Source organism: Hyperolius riggenbachi, chromosome 2 (genome assembly GCF_040937935.1).
Source record: "Hyperolius riggenbachi isolate aHypRig1 chromosome 2, aHypRig1.pri, whole genome shotgun sequence".
Classification (NCBI taxonomy): domain Eukaryota; kingdom Metazoa; phylum Chordata; class Amphibia; order Anura; family Hyperoliidae; genus Hyperolius; species Hyperolius riggenbachi.
The window spans coordinates 570,264,634-570,279,582 of NC_090647.1; the positions used below are offsets into that span (position 1 = coordinate 570,264,634).

Consider the following 14,949-nt stretch of genomic DNA (forward strand, 5'->3'; position numbering starts at 1 on the left):
ACCAGCTGGCTGAGGCTGAACTCTGACAAAACAGAGGTGTTGGTGGTAGGTGGTCCACACATGATGGATAAAGTTCAAAACGCTCACCACCTCAAACTAGCAATTGGGGGAGATACCGTACAGTGTAAAGACTCTGTGCGAAACCTTGGGGTGATCCTGGATGGAAATCTAAAACTCAAACAGCAGGTATCAGCTGTCGTCAAGTCTTCCTTCTTCCATCTAAGAAATATAGCGAAAATCAAACACCTTATCCCAGCTGAAGACCTACCTGCCCTGGTTCACGCATTTGTATCCTCCCGCCTAGACTACTGCAATGCCCTGTTCATCGGATCTACAGATAAGGTTCTGCGCCCCTTACAGCTAGTACAGAATGCTGCAGCCAGACTCCTAGCCAATGCCCCCCGCAGCTCACACATCACCCCAGTACTGCAATGCCCCCCGCAGCTCACACATCACCCCAGTACTGCAATGCCCCCCGCAGCTCACACATCACCCCAGTACTGCAATGCCCCCCGCAGCTCACACATCACCCCAGTACTGCAATGCCCCCCGCAGCTCACACATCACCCCAGTACTGCAATGCCCCCCGCAGCTCACACATCACCCCAGTACTGCAATGCCCCCCGCAGCTCACACATCACCCCAGTACTGCAATGCCCCCCGCAGCTCACACATCACCCCAGTACTGCAATGCCCCCCGCAGCTCACACATCTCCCCAGTACTGCAATGCCCCCCGCAGCTCACACATCACCCCAGTACTGCACTGCCCCTCGCAGCTCACACATCTCCCCAGTACTGCAATGCCCCCCGCAGCTCACACATCACCCCAGTACTGCAATGCCCCCCGCAGCTCACACATCACCCCAGTACTGCAATGCCCCCCGCAGCTCACACATCTCCCCAGTACTGCAATGCCCCCCGCAGCTCACACATCACCCCAGTACTGCAATGCCCCCGCAGCTCACACATCTCCCCAGTACTGCAATGCCTCCCGCAGCTCACACATCTCCCCAGTACTGCAATGCCCCCCGCAGCTCACACATCTCCCCAGTACTGCAATGCCCCCTGCAGCTCACACATCACCCCAGTACTGCAATGCCCCCCGCAGCTCACACATCACCCCAGTACTGCAATGCCCCCCGCAGCTCATACATCTCCCCAGTACTGCAATGCCCCCCGCAGCTCACACATCACCCCAGTACTGCAAACTCTTCACTGGTTGCCAGTAAAATGGAGAATCAATTTTAAGATCTGCCTGCTGACATTCAAGGCTCTACACCACATGGGACCCAAATACATAGCGGATCTATTGGAACTTTATGCCCCTCCACACACCCTCCGCTCTGCCAACAAGATGAAGCTGGCTATTCCCAGGAAAACCAACCAATTAGTACCATGCGCTAGGTTTTTATGAAAGTGACAAAACCCCAATCAAGGGGAGCCTCACAGTGGTAATATAGACCAAGAACAAGCAACCAATCCACTGGAGTCTCAAAATGTCAATAGCTTTATTACAAAACTGCATACAAAACCCCTTTTACCCCACTAAAAAGAGCAGCCTATGATGTATCAAACACCAGATACACAGCCGGCATGTGTCATACACACAACCATGCACATCAACCACACATTCCTGCATAAAGTCCATTAGACTCCCGGGAGTAATGAAACCTCATCATGGATATCCGTAGACAAGAATATACTGCTGGGTAATGTGGGTTAGAGTCCGGAATAAACTCTTCAATCAAGCTGGGCTGAGATAAACAATATCAGTTGTATTGTGCATGCATGCAGCACGATTCAATAAACAGCAAAGCAAGCGGTAACTGGGCTGAGGCAGAGCTAAGCAGACAGGCAGAAGCACAAGAGCGTGGTCTGGAGGGCTCACACCACCTCCAACCAGTGAACTACGGTGCCCAGGCGGGCTCTCACCACCATAACGGGTCTCCTCCGTATCTGTGTCACTCCGCTGGTAAATACATCACCGGTAGAACGCTGAACTGTCCATTTCCATATAGCTGCATGCCTCAGCCGCCGCTCAGTTCAGTTTCCGAGTCGCTTCCGGATTGTGCACGGAGATGACGCTATCACGCTGCTCTCACTCCGTAACTAGTATCGCCCGTGCTTCCGGGCTTCTTCAGACGGTCACGTGAGCGGCACCGTCACGTTGTTTTAAGCTCCTCTACTCCTCCTCTCCCAGGCATAGCCACTCCTCTCCGCTCTACTGATTGGCCAGCTCCAAATCAAGGGGCAACATCACAGGACGGAATCCATATCCTTGCAGTTCATTTGAGTCAATAGTAGTAGTAAACTTTCCGCTCATGGAGACAGTGTTAATAAGATACAGTCCGCATCCCATTACCAGGAATAGACTCATCAAGTTCCCACAAGGATAACTATCATTTCTCCATACTAAGTTCCATAACAAACTAACGGACTGACATGAAGGAATTTTCTCATTCTTTTCTTTCCCATGTCCATAACAGCACCTACCCCATACAGTACACGGCATCCACCCAGCAGACATAGAATATATCAAATCATCAATCAAGAGCTTAGAAAATTAGTCAGCACAGAATCAATAGCAATAGCAGTACATTTAGACACACATTCCTCAGCAGGTGTACCACTTCCATTCTCATGTTGGTAGAAAAGGTGCCAACGAGAGGTCGGAATTTAGTCCATCAGGCACAACTGTACCCAGCCTAAAAATCCAACTTGACTCAACCTGGCACAATCTTCTATCTAGATCCCCTCCCCTTGACGGGATTTGCAGCTTAACGATACCCTTGAATCGCAAGCAATCCGGATCCTTGTCATGAAAAAGTTTGAAATGTGATCCCAATGGGCTTGCCTCGTCACCTGCTTTAATATTTCCAACGTGTTGTTGTATTCGTTGTTTGATCATACGTGTAGTTTTCCCGATGTATTTTAAGCCACATGGGCATTCAATCATATACACGGCAAATCTGCTCTCGCAGTTTATAAACGTCCGGACATCGTATGATCGTCTCGATCGCGCATCAACAAACACGTTGGAACGGTGAACCAGGTGGCAGACACTACACTTCCCACATGGGAACATTCCCGGAGGACGCGTCGATGGACCCAACCACATTCTTGCCGACTGCCTACTTACTGACCGATATTCTGATTGTACTAACATGTCCCGAAGGTTGGGTGCTCTCTTAGCCGCCATTCTGGGAAAGTCCCCAACTACCTCAATTATCTTTGGATCCAGTCTCAGAATGTGCCAGTGTTTAGCCAGCACCCTCCTGAGCTGGTTCCAATGTGTACCATACTGAGTGATCAACCGAAGGTTGTCACTCTTCGGTTTGCCCCCCTCTTTCTCATATGACAACAATGAATTCCTCGGGGTTCTATCACTCCGATACCTTGCTCTGTCTAAGGTTTCCTGTCCCATGATGTGGGATTGGGAGCGGTGGAATTCTTTTTAAAAAACGTGGGGGCAATACAACCTGGAAGATGTCAGGTTATCGTGGATCTCCTTGAAATGGTGCTTACTTTGAACTGCTTTAGGTTTGATGGTGTGTACTACCGCCAGACCAGGGGGACGTCGATGGGGGCGGCGTGCGCCCCGGCCTATGCGTGCCTTCATTTGGACATTTCCCATGTGGGAAGTGTAGTGTCTGCCACCTGGTTCACCGTTCCAACGTGTTTGTTGATGCGCGATCGAGACGATCATACGATGTCCGGACGTTTATAAACTGCGAGAGCAGATTTGCCGTGTATATGATTGAATGCCCATGTGGCTTAAAATACATCGGGAAAACTACACGTATGATCAAACAACGAATACAACAACACGTTGGAAATATTAAAGCAGGTGACGAGGCAAGCCCATTGGGATCACATTTCAAACTTTTTCATGACAAGGATCCGGATTGCTTGCGATTCAAGGGTATCGTTAAGCTGCAAATCCCGTCAAGGGGAGGGGATCTAGATAGAAGATTGTGCCAGGTTGAGTCAAGTTGGATTTTTAGGCTGGGTACAGTTGTGCCTGATGGACTAAATTCCGACCTCTCGTTGGCACCTTTTCTACCAACATGAGAATGGAAGTGGTACACCTGCTGAGGAATGTGTGTCTAAATGTAATGCTATTGCTATTGATTCTGTGCTGACTAATTTTCTAAGCTCTTGATTGATGATTTGATATATTCTATGTCTGCTGGGTGGATGCCCTGTACTGTATGGGGTAGGTGCTGTTATGGACATGGGAAAGAAAAGAATGAGAAAATTCCTTCATGTCAGTCCGTTAGTTTGTTATGGAACTTAGTATGGAGAAATGATAGTTATCCTTGTGGGAACTTGATGAGTCTATTCCTGGTAATGGGATGCGGACTGTATCTTATTAACACTGTCTCCATGAGCGGAAAGTTTACTACTACTATTGACTCAAATGAACTGCAAGGATATGGATTCCGTCCTGTGATGTTGCCCCTTGATGTGGAGCTGGCCAATCAGTAGAGCGGAGAGGAGTGGCTATGCCTGGGAGAGGAGGAGTAGAGGAGCTTAAAACAACGTGACGGTGCCGCTCACGTGACCGTCTGAAGAAGCCCGGAAGCACGGGCGATACTAGTTACGGAGTGAGAGCAGCGTGATAGCGTCATCTCCGTGCACAATCCGGAAGCGACTCGGAAACTGAACTGAGCGGCGGCTGAGGCATGCAGGTATATGGAAATGGACAGTTCAGCGTTCTACCGGTGATGTATTTACCAGCGGAGTGACACAGATACGGAGGAGACCCGTTATGGTGGTGAGAGCCCGCCTGGGCACCGTAGTTCACTGGTTGGAGGTGGTGTGAGCCCTCCAGACCACGCTCTTGTGCTTCTGCCTGTCTGCTTAGCTCTGCCTCAGCCCAGTTACCGCTTGCTTTGCTGTTTATTGAATCGTGCTGCATGCATGCACAATACAACTGATATTGTTTATCTCAGCCCAGCTTGATTGAAGAGTTTATTCCGGACTCTAACCCACATTACCCAGCAGTATATTCTTGTCTACGGATATCCATGATGAGGTTTAATTACTCCCGGGAGTCTAATGGACTTTATGCAGGAATGTGTGGTTGATGTGCATGGTTGTGTGTATGACACATGCCGGCTGTGTATCTGGTGTTTGATACATCATAGGCTGCTCTTTTTAGTGGGGTAAAAGGGGTTTTGTATGCAGTTTTGTAATAAAGCTATTGACATTTTGAGACTCCAGTGGATTGGTTGCTTGTTCTTGGTTATTCCCAGGATACACTTAACATTTGGTGCTCGGGCCTTTTCCTACGCAGCCCCTACTCTATGGAACTCACTTCCACAATCAGTACGAGAGGCTCCTTCTCTGGACAGCTTTAAAAAAAGGCTAAAAACTCACCTCTTTTCCCGAGCCTTTGAGACTTCATAATGCAGGGTCACAGCGCTTGGAGTCCCCAGGGAGAAAAGCGCTATATAAATATTATTGTTATTGTTATAGTTGCTCCCAGTACAAGTAGTATAGTTGCCCCCAGTATAGGTAGTATAGTTGCTCCCAGTACAAGTAGTATAGTTGCCCCCAGTATAGCTAGTATAGTTGCCCCCAGTATAGCCAGGGCCGGATTTGTACTTTTGACCGCCCTAGGCCAACTATATCGTCTGTATGGTTGTTAGCTCTGTGTGCCCAAATGAGAATTCTCCTTACTTTCCATCATTGGTGTCACAGACAATAGCTATTTTAGTAATATGCGTATAGATTATATGTTATAGTATGTTATGGTATGCTTGCCATCTCGTTAATGATGGACCCAATGTGTCACCATGAGAGTTAGGCTGATGTGTACCTGCAGGATAGAGCTTACATATCTTGCAGGGACAGCACAAGTACAGGACAGAGAGTTCAAATGTTAAAGCTGTCCTTGTAGATAGGGATGGCTGCATAGAACAACTTTACTGCCACTCACTGAGCCGCCCCTAAACTTCTGGTGCCCTAGGCCATGGCCTATGTGGCCTTGCCAGAAATCCGGCCCTGAGTATAGCTAGTATAGTTGCCCCCAGTATAGCTAGTATAGTTGCCCCCAGTATAAGTAATATACAGTGGCTTGCAAAAGTATTCAGCCCCCTTGAAGTTTTCCACATTTTGTCACATGACATTACTGCCACAAACATGAATCAATTTTATTGGAATTCCACGTGAAAGACCAATACAAAGTGGTGTACACGTGAGAAGTGGAACGAAAATCATACATGATTCCAAACATTTATTACAATTAAATAACTGCAAAGTGGGGTGTCCATAATTATTCAGCCCCTTTGGTCTGAGTGCAGTCAGTTGCCCATAGACATTGCCTGATGAGTGCTAATGACTAAATAGAGTGCACCTGTGTGTAATCTAATGTCAGTACAAATGCAGGTGCTCTATGACGGCTTCAGAGGTTGTCTAAGAGAATATTGGGAGCAACAACACCATGAAGTCCAAAGAACACACTAGACAGGTCAGGGATAAAGTTATTGAGAAATTTAAAGCAGGCTTAGGCTACAAAAAGATTTCCAAAGCCTTGAACATCCCACGGAGCACTGTTCAAGCGATCATTCAGAAATGGAAGGAGTATGGCACAACTGTAAACCTACCAAGACAAGGCCATCCACCTAAACTCACAGGCCGAACAAGGAGAGCGCTGATCAGAAATGCAGTCAAGAGGCCCATGGTGACTCTGGACGAGCTGCAGAGATCTACAGCTCAGGTGGGGGAATCTGTCCATAGGACAACTATTAGTCATGCACTGTACAAAGTTGGCCTTTATGGAAGAGTGGCAAGAAGAAAGGCATTGTTAACAGAAAGCATAAGAAGTCCCGTTTGCAGTTTGCCACAAGCCATGTGGGGGACACAGCAACCATGTGGAAGAAGGTGCTCTGGTCAGATGAGACCAAAATGGAACTTTTTGGCCAAAATGCAAAACGCTATGTGTGGCGGAAAACTAACACTGCACATCGCTCTGAACACACCATCCCCACTGTCAAATATAATGGTGGCAGCAAGCATCATGCTCGGGGGGTGCATCTCTTCAGCAGGGACAGGGAAGCTGGTCAGAGTTGATGGGAAGATGGATGGAGCCAAACACAGGGCATCTTGGAAGAAAATGTCTTGGAGACTGCAAAAGGCTTGAGACTGGGGCGGAGGTTCACCTTCCAGCAGGACAACGACCCTAAACATAAAGCCAGGGCAACAATGGAGTGGTTTAAAACAAAACATATCCATGTGTTAGAATGGCCCAGTCAAAGTCCAGATCTAAATCCAATCGAGAATCTGTGGCAAGATCTGAAAACTGCTGTTCACAAACGCTGTCCATCTAATCTGACTGAGCTGGAGCTGTTTTGCAAAGAAGAATAGGCAAGGATTTCAGTCTCTAGATGTGCAAAGCTGGTAGAGACATACCCTAAAAGACTGGCAGCTGTAATTGCAGCAAAAGGTGGTTCTACAAAGTATTGACTCAGGGGGCTGAATAATTATGCACACTCCACTTTGCAGTTATTTATTTGTAAAAAATGTTTGGAATCATGTATGATTTTCGTTCCACTTCTCACATGTACACCACTTTGTATTGGTCTTTCATGTGGAATTCCAATAAAATTGATTCATGTTTGTGGCAGTAATGTGACAAAATGTGGAAAACTTCAAGGGGGCCGAATACTTTTGCAAGCCACTGTAGTTCGCATAACGTGCCCCTAACGCAACGCCTGGTGGTGTTGGAGGAGGACGCTACATAGAGCTGCGTTAAGCAGCTCTTGGTGCGCCTTTTTTGTCCTATGCGCTGCGGAGACCATGTAGTTGGAACACTCCGCATCACGTGGTCCCGCAAGCCAATCAGCGGCCGCTCCAGGAAGAAAACAGTGCAGTGAATATTAATTAGCCATGTGGCTAAGTACGAAAGCGGACTTTCCCCTCCTCCTCACATTACTAACGCACAGCATGCTGCACTTTCCCAGAATGTGCAGCGTTACAATGTAACGCAACGTGGGCACTGTGAACAGCCCATTGATTTTTCATTGCTGTGCGGTGGGGTGCGTTACAGGCTGCTCTAACGTGCGCCTGTAACGTCCCACTGTGAAAACAGCCTTAGAGCAGAGAGGAAGTTCTGAGTTCAGGTCTGTTTTAAACTCCATACAGCTGTATGTAGCTCTGTACAGTGTATACTGTATATCTATGTAGTACATACCTCCCAACTTTTTGAGATCAGAAAGAGGGACACGTAAGCCACACCCCTACCACACCTCTAACCACGCCCCTGACACACTCCCAATCACGCACACTATAAAGATTTCATACGAAAATTATGATGTTTCATAATTCAAACCACACTGGTCCTTTCTATCCTGGATCATTTTCATATTAACAATTGAACAATATTTAACAATTAGAAATATATCAATTGAAAGGATGGGAATAAAGTTTAGAGTCAAACAGGGGCGTAACTAGGCCCCACCGTGCCCCCCTGCAGAAATTCTGTATAAACAGGAAGCCGCGTCAGAGACTAGAGTGAAGAACGCACGCTGGAGCGCACGAAAGAGGGACGGAAGGTATGTATCAATCTACATGCTGCCACTCGGTACACTTATCCAACGACATGGCCTGACGTACCACTGCTACGCCGATGACACACAGCTATGCCTGTCCTTCAAACCTGGTGGAACAGACCCTACTCCAAAAATAAACTCTTGCTTAGCTGAGCTACAGGCATGGATGAATGATAACTGGTTGAAACTGAATGCTGACAAAACTGAGGTCCTGTTTGTCCAAAGCCAGCACTCGCCATCAAAACAGCTCTATCCTAAAGCAACACCAATCAGGATTGGGAATTCAGACATAAACAGCTCCAACCTTGTGCGCAGCCTTGGCGTACTAATCGATGGGGAATTGAGTTTCAGAAACCCAATTTCATCTGTAGTTAAATCTTCCTACTTTCATCTGAAGAACATTGCAAAGATTAAACATCTGATTCCCCCAGAGGATCTTCAAACCCTAGTCCACGCCTTCATCACATCACGGCTGGACTACTGCAATGCCCTTTATGCTGGCCTCCCCAAAAAGGACCTGCGTCGCCTGCAATTAGTGCAGAATTCTGCTGCCAGATTGCTAACAAACCAGCCTCGCCACTGTCACATTACACCGATCCTTCCCTCACTACACTGGCCTCGCCACTGTCACATTACACCGATCCTTCCCTCACTACACTGGCCTCGCCACTGTCACATTACACCGATCCTTCGCTCACTGCTCTGGCTACCAGTAGAATGGAGAATACTCTTCAAGATTGGACTGCTGACATTCAAATCCCTGCACAATCTGGGCCCGGGATACATGAAGGACTTGCTGAAGCTGCACCACACCTCTCACAACCTCAGATCAGCAGGTTCTATAAACTTGGTCACTCCCAGAGTGCAGCTCAAAAAATCTGGAGACAGAGCCTTCTGTCATGCTGCCCCTACTCTTTGGAACTCCCTGCCACAACCAGTAAAGACAGCACCATCCCTGGAGCTATTCAAATCCAGACTGAAAAGCCACCTGTTTAGCCTGGCATTTCCAGATTTATAAAATTCTTCCTCTGTACCACGATGTTTGGAGCCATGCTTATGCGCTTTGAGTCCCACGGGAGAAAAGCGCTTTACAAATGTTATTTGTTGTTGTTGTTGTTGTTGTTGCAGCCGCTGCTGCCACTGCCCGGACACTTATTAAGCTGGAGGAGAGCGCAGAGGGGAGAGCCGCCGACTGTGGCCAAGGCTTTACCCTCATGGTGCGACCCCTCCAGCCACCCAAAATGCCCCCCCCGCGGGAGCAGGGGCTGCGGGCCCTATTGTTACGCCAGTAAATCAAACACATTTTTCAGCATAGAAATACATATATTTACATAGAAAGAGGGACAAAGTCCTGAAAGAGGGACAAATGAGGAGGAAAGAGGGACAGTTGTGAGCTATGGTAGTATGTTGGTATACTCAGTACAGCTGTATGTAGCTCTGTACAGTGTATACCTATGGCAGTATGTTGGTATACTCAGTACAGCTTTATACTCTGTTATTCTCAGTATTATTCCATATCCAGCTCTTAGCGGTACAGGCGCTCCGCAGTGTTCCGTATTACTGCCACAGGCCCTGTACTGCTGTGTTATCTCTGTACAGTCTCATAATAACACATTTATGATGTTTTCCATCATCTCTCCTGAACTAATTACTGTATTGGGGGAGGGGAAATCATTTCCTGTCCTCATAAAGTCAGACAGAGATTTACTGTAACTCAGAGGTGAGTCTGCCCTCTGCTCTTATCTCAGCTCTCTGCTTCCCTCTGCTGGTGGCTATCAGGTACTGCAATCCACAGATGGCAAGGCGAGTGCTTTCTCTTGTCTTTACTGTAGGCCCAGCTCTGTCTCCACCTCCTGGACATTCTCCTGTACTGCCTCTTTATTATAAAAAAAATGTTTAGGAAAGGAAATACTATTTGATGGTGATATTATTGTCTTGTACTTTATTACTCTATCTTAGGTCTCTGACTCCCCCTAGTGGTGAATATCAGGAGTTCCCTCTGTGTCCCCCTGCTGGACACTGTCAGGTCACTGGGAAGAAGGTTTTTGGTCATCCTGTGTTCAGTAAAATGTGAACTAGGAATTCAGTAATGCTGCCAATCCATAGCTCCCAACTGTCCGTCTTTCGGAGGGACAGTCCCTCTTTGGGAGCCCTGTCCCTCTGTTCCTCTCTCCTCCACATTTGTCCCTCTTTCAGGACTTTGTCCCCCTTTGTATGTAAATATATTTATTTCTCTACTTAAAAATGTGATTGACTCTAAACTTTATTCCCAACCTTTAAATTGATATATTACTAATTGTAAAATGTCAATATGAAGGAAAATGCACCAGGATAGAAGGACCAGTGTGGTTTGTATTATCAAACAGCATATTTGTCTTATGAAATCTTTATGGTATGCGTGACTAGGGGCGTGACGGGGCGTGGTCAGGGCGTGGCTTAAGTGTCCCTCTTTCTCTTCTCACAAAGTTGGGAGGTATGCCTATCCATATGTACAGGAGTAGATGTCACACAAGTACTGCAGACGGATCGCCAGTTCTTTCCTCTCTATTTTAATATCTCCTCTCTCTTTGTGAAGCAGACGATAATGGAGGAGCAGAGAATGTCAGGAACCGCCCCCCCCCCCCCCGCGGCACGCCTGCAGAGACGGGTCCTGGCGGTTTTTGACCCAGTCGAGAGGAGGAGTCGCCTTATTTACTATAAAGCAAAGCGGCCCCCCTTTAACCACACTCTGCAAGAGTCAGCTCCGACTAACAGTCGTGTGTAAACCAATCTGCTAGACACCACACACACACAGATTCCTGCGCTGAACAGAGATCTGCCCCGTCTATGGTAATTACGACAATTGCATGCACTGTTGTCGATCTGTACGCACTAAGGCTGGCGGTCACGTATCCTGGATCAGCCGCGGGCTTTAGGACAAAACTACAGTAATGCCACACACACAATGCAATCTCACTCGGGTAGCAATGATGCAACCGGGCATACAATCTGGCACTGATCTGTAACACAATACAATACAATACATTACAATACAATAACATTTGTAAAGCGCTTTTCTCCCATAGGACTCAAAGCACATAGCTGTGTCTCAGATTAATACAGGGTTGCAGGCTGGGTTGTGGTACAGAGGAGATAGTCAGATGTACATGAATGCCAGACTGAAGAGGTAGGTTTTCAGTTTAGACTTAAATGCTTCCAGGGATGGAGCTGTCCTGATTGGGTGTGGCAGGGAGTTCCAAAGTATAGGGGCAGCATGACAAAAGGCTCTGTCTCCAAAGGTTTTGAGGTGGACTCTGGGGGTGACCAAGGTGTTACGTCCTTTTGATCTAAGATTGTGGGGGTTGGTGATGCAGTTGCAACAAGTCCTTCAGGTATCCAGGGCCCAGATTGTGCAAGGATTTGAATGTCAGTAAGCCAATCTTAAACAGAATTCTCCATTTTATCGGTAGCCAGTGGAGTGAGCTCAGGGTTGGTGTTTTGTGGCAACTGCAGTCTTTCTCTAGGAGATAGTATACACATCGCTGTGTGCGAGTGTCCAGAGAAGCCAGACTCCCACTTCCTCTACAGGAATTTCTGCACAGCAGCAGACAGATTTTTGCCTCCGAGCAAATATTGCCTTGATAAAGGGACCCTACACGGCTCCGAAACGTTGGCCATATGCTCTTATATGGAATTAATAAAGATTTACTTTGAATACTGCATAGAGGGCGTCATCCCTCTTTCCAGCTGTTGCACTCTCCTTAAAGCGGAATATAACCCTGCATTTCAACTTTGCTCTAAAACATTATTTACAGTATATTATATGCAACCAGCATTTTTTTGTTTTTACTAGACCAACATTGGAAGGGTTACACAGGACTTTAAAGTTCCTGAAGATTTCTGCAGAAGCATCCAAAGCTGACATAGATACATTTTGTTTACATAAATGTATCTAAGTGTTGAATGCGACTCATCTCTCTGACTGAGGAGCTGGAGGACAGCCAAAGTGTGTGTAACATTTCTCAATAGATACATTTAACTAAATAGAATGTAACAATCTGAACTTCTGCATATCTCTCCACGGAACTTTAAACCTCTGTGTTTAACCCTTCCAATGCTGGTCTAGTAAAAAAAAATGCTTTTTGCATATAATATACTGTAAATAATGTTTTAGAGCAAAGTTGAAATGCAGGGTTATATTCCGCTTTAAAGACAAAGGGTTTGATCCTTTAGTGTGTGGGAGACAATGCTACAAATGTGATGCTTCTCTCTAGGACTTGTGCATTCTCTGCTTAGTACATCAGAAGCTAGCTTATTAACTTTCTTAGCAGTAATCACGAGTTCAGCTCGGGGTAGGAAAAACATGCCAGGAGCGGTAACCCCGAGGTGAACTCATGGTTCGCGCCGGAGGTCTATGCAGAGCAATGTGCGCAGCAGGTGTTGTAACTCACCTCTTGGGGGATCCCGACACCGGCTGCCATTCTTCTTCCTCTCCTCCGAGGCTCTGCTGCCATCTGGTGAGATCGCTGTCTGGAGGACGGAGGGAAAACTGCAGCGCTGGATCCCAGGGAGGTGAGGGAGTGCTGGGCTGCTGCAGAACTCCCTGGCAGCAGGATTGTTTCCAGGTTTTAGGATCTAAAAGCATGCAAAAAAATGCCACTGCCTTTAGACCCTGAAATCCGTAAAGAATTATAACGCCAAGGGGGTTAAAGAAAGATTTAATATTCCAAAAAGGTGGAACGAATGCAGAAAGAATAGATACAAAAAAAAACAAGCAAAGGTAAAATTGACAGAGATTCACAACAAGAGATTTAGCTATAAAATAAAAGGTAATACAATAGATATAAAACTTTACCCTGCATAGGGGTCGATTCATAAGGCATTACTACATTCAGTAATGCAGAAAACAGCTGACTTTACCGAGCACTTAGGAAAATGTCAATTCATCAAGGCTGTTACCTCATGGCAAGCTGAAATTCCCAAGCAGTGAGGTAAATTACCGACTTGTACGATAAACTCCTCCAACACACGTCAGTAAATGTCAGCAAATATCAATTCATAAAGCCTGCAACAAGCGGTAAAGCCACAAAATATTACAGGCACCTCTGTTGTGGCCTAAACAGTGCGAGATTGTGCGGAGCCGTGACTCACAGAAATAGAGAGGGATTACCTATGAGTGACAAAAGCAGAGCCAATAGAAACAGCCCCTGTCTCCTGCAAGTCCCTGTGATAGGACAGGATGCCTTCTTGGGAGGAACAAGTGTCTCTACCCCCCAGGCAGTGGAGGAGAGAGAACAGGAACAAAAGAAGTTTTCACTGCGGCACTTCAGACATTTAACCCTTTATGTTCCTGTTTGAAGTTGCGTAGGAGCTAGTGGGGAAATCACCTAAGCAGGGCATGTTTAATATTTCTTGGAGTTCATCTAAGCTGTGGCAATAAAATAAAATGTTAAGAAAGGCTTATGGAGAAATTCAGAGGGAGCAGAGGCAGTATAACAAACATGCACATTCCAAAGGGATGTCATACGTGTGATGTCATACACATGCGGCGCAGAGCGCTTCCGGCCACGGACGTGTGCTGTACGATGCGTGCAGCCAGAGCCAGCGCCTGCGCAGTAAGCCCGACTCCAGCAACTTAGAGGAGGATCCTGGTGGGCTTTCAGGTATGTTGAGGGGGTAAAGAGAATGGGGGGGGGGGCAGTGGGCATTAGGACAGGTGATAGTATATGCCTGCTCCCTCCGTTTCTCTGCTTTTTTTCACATCTGGTATCCTTTAAAGTGAACCAGAGATGGTTCACTTGCGCTGATTTATACTTACCCGGGGCTTCCGCCAGCCCCATGAGCACCACTGAGTTTCTAGCCATCCTCGTCAGCCGCTCCGTTAAGCCACTGACTTCTGGTAATCCGGGCAGTTGTGTCCTACTGCGCACACCCCCTCATTGCACTCTTGTCCCCAGGAGCGTTCTGCGCCTGCGCAGTGCAGAACGCCCCAGGGGATGGGATCGTGGTGTGGGCGCGTGCGCAGTCGAGCTGTGCATGCACAGAAAACCTTGACTGGTGGCGACTGAACAGATTACCAGCAGTCGTAGCGCCAGAATGGAGGGGCTGAGGAGGTCGGTGAGGGACTCATGGGGCTGGAGGAAGCCCCAGGTAAGTATAAATTAAGCCTAGTGTACCATCTCTGGTACACTTTAACCAGCTGAGCGGTCTGGACGAGCTCAGCTCGTCCAACACCGCCAGCGGCTGCCGCTCAGGCCCTGCTGGGCCGATTTTGATGAAATAAAAAGCAGCACACGCAGCCGGCACTTTGCCAGCCGCGTGTGCTGCCTGATCGCCGCCGCTCTGCGGCGATTCGCCGCGAGCAGCGGCGAAAGAGGGCCCCCCTAGCCGCCTGAGCCCTGCGCAGCCGGAACA

At 47.5% G+C, this 14,949-nt stretch overlaps 1 protein-coding gene across 2 annotated transcripts in view; it reads left to right on the top strand.

Moving 5' to 3' along the window:
• The first annotated feature begins 4,655 nt into the window (after positions 1 to 4,655).
• Positions 4,656 to 14,949, top strand: part of TTF2 (transcription termination factor 2) — an 84,752-nt gene continuing 74,458 nt past the window's right edge. Inside the window, exon 1 of one of the 2 annotated variants that reach the window (XM_068271017.1) lies at positions 4,656 to 4,692. The gene's annotated coding sequence lies outside the window, so the exon portion shown is untranslated. Of the gene's footprint in view, positions 4,693 to 4,756; positions 4,779 to 14,949 lie in introns of those variants that run through there. The other variant, XM_068271018.1, reaches the window with a different exon arrangement.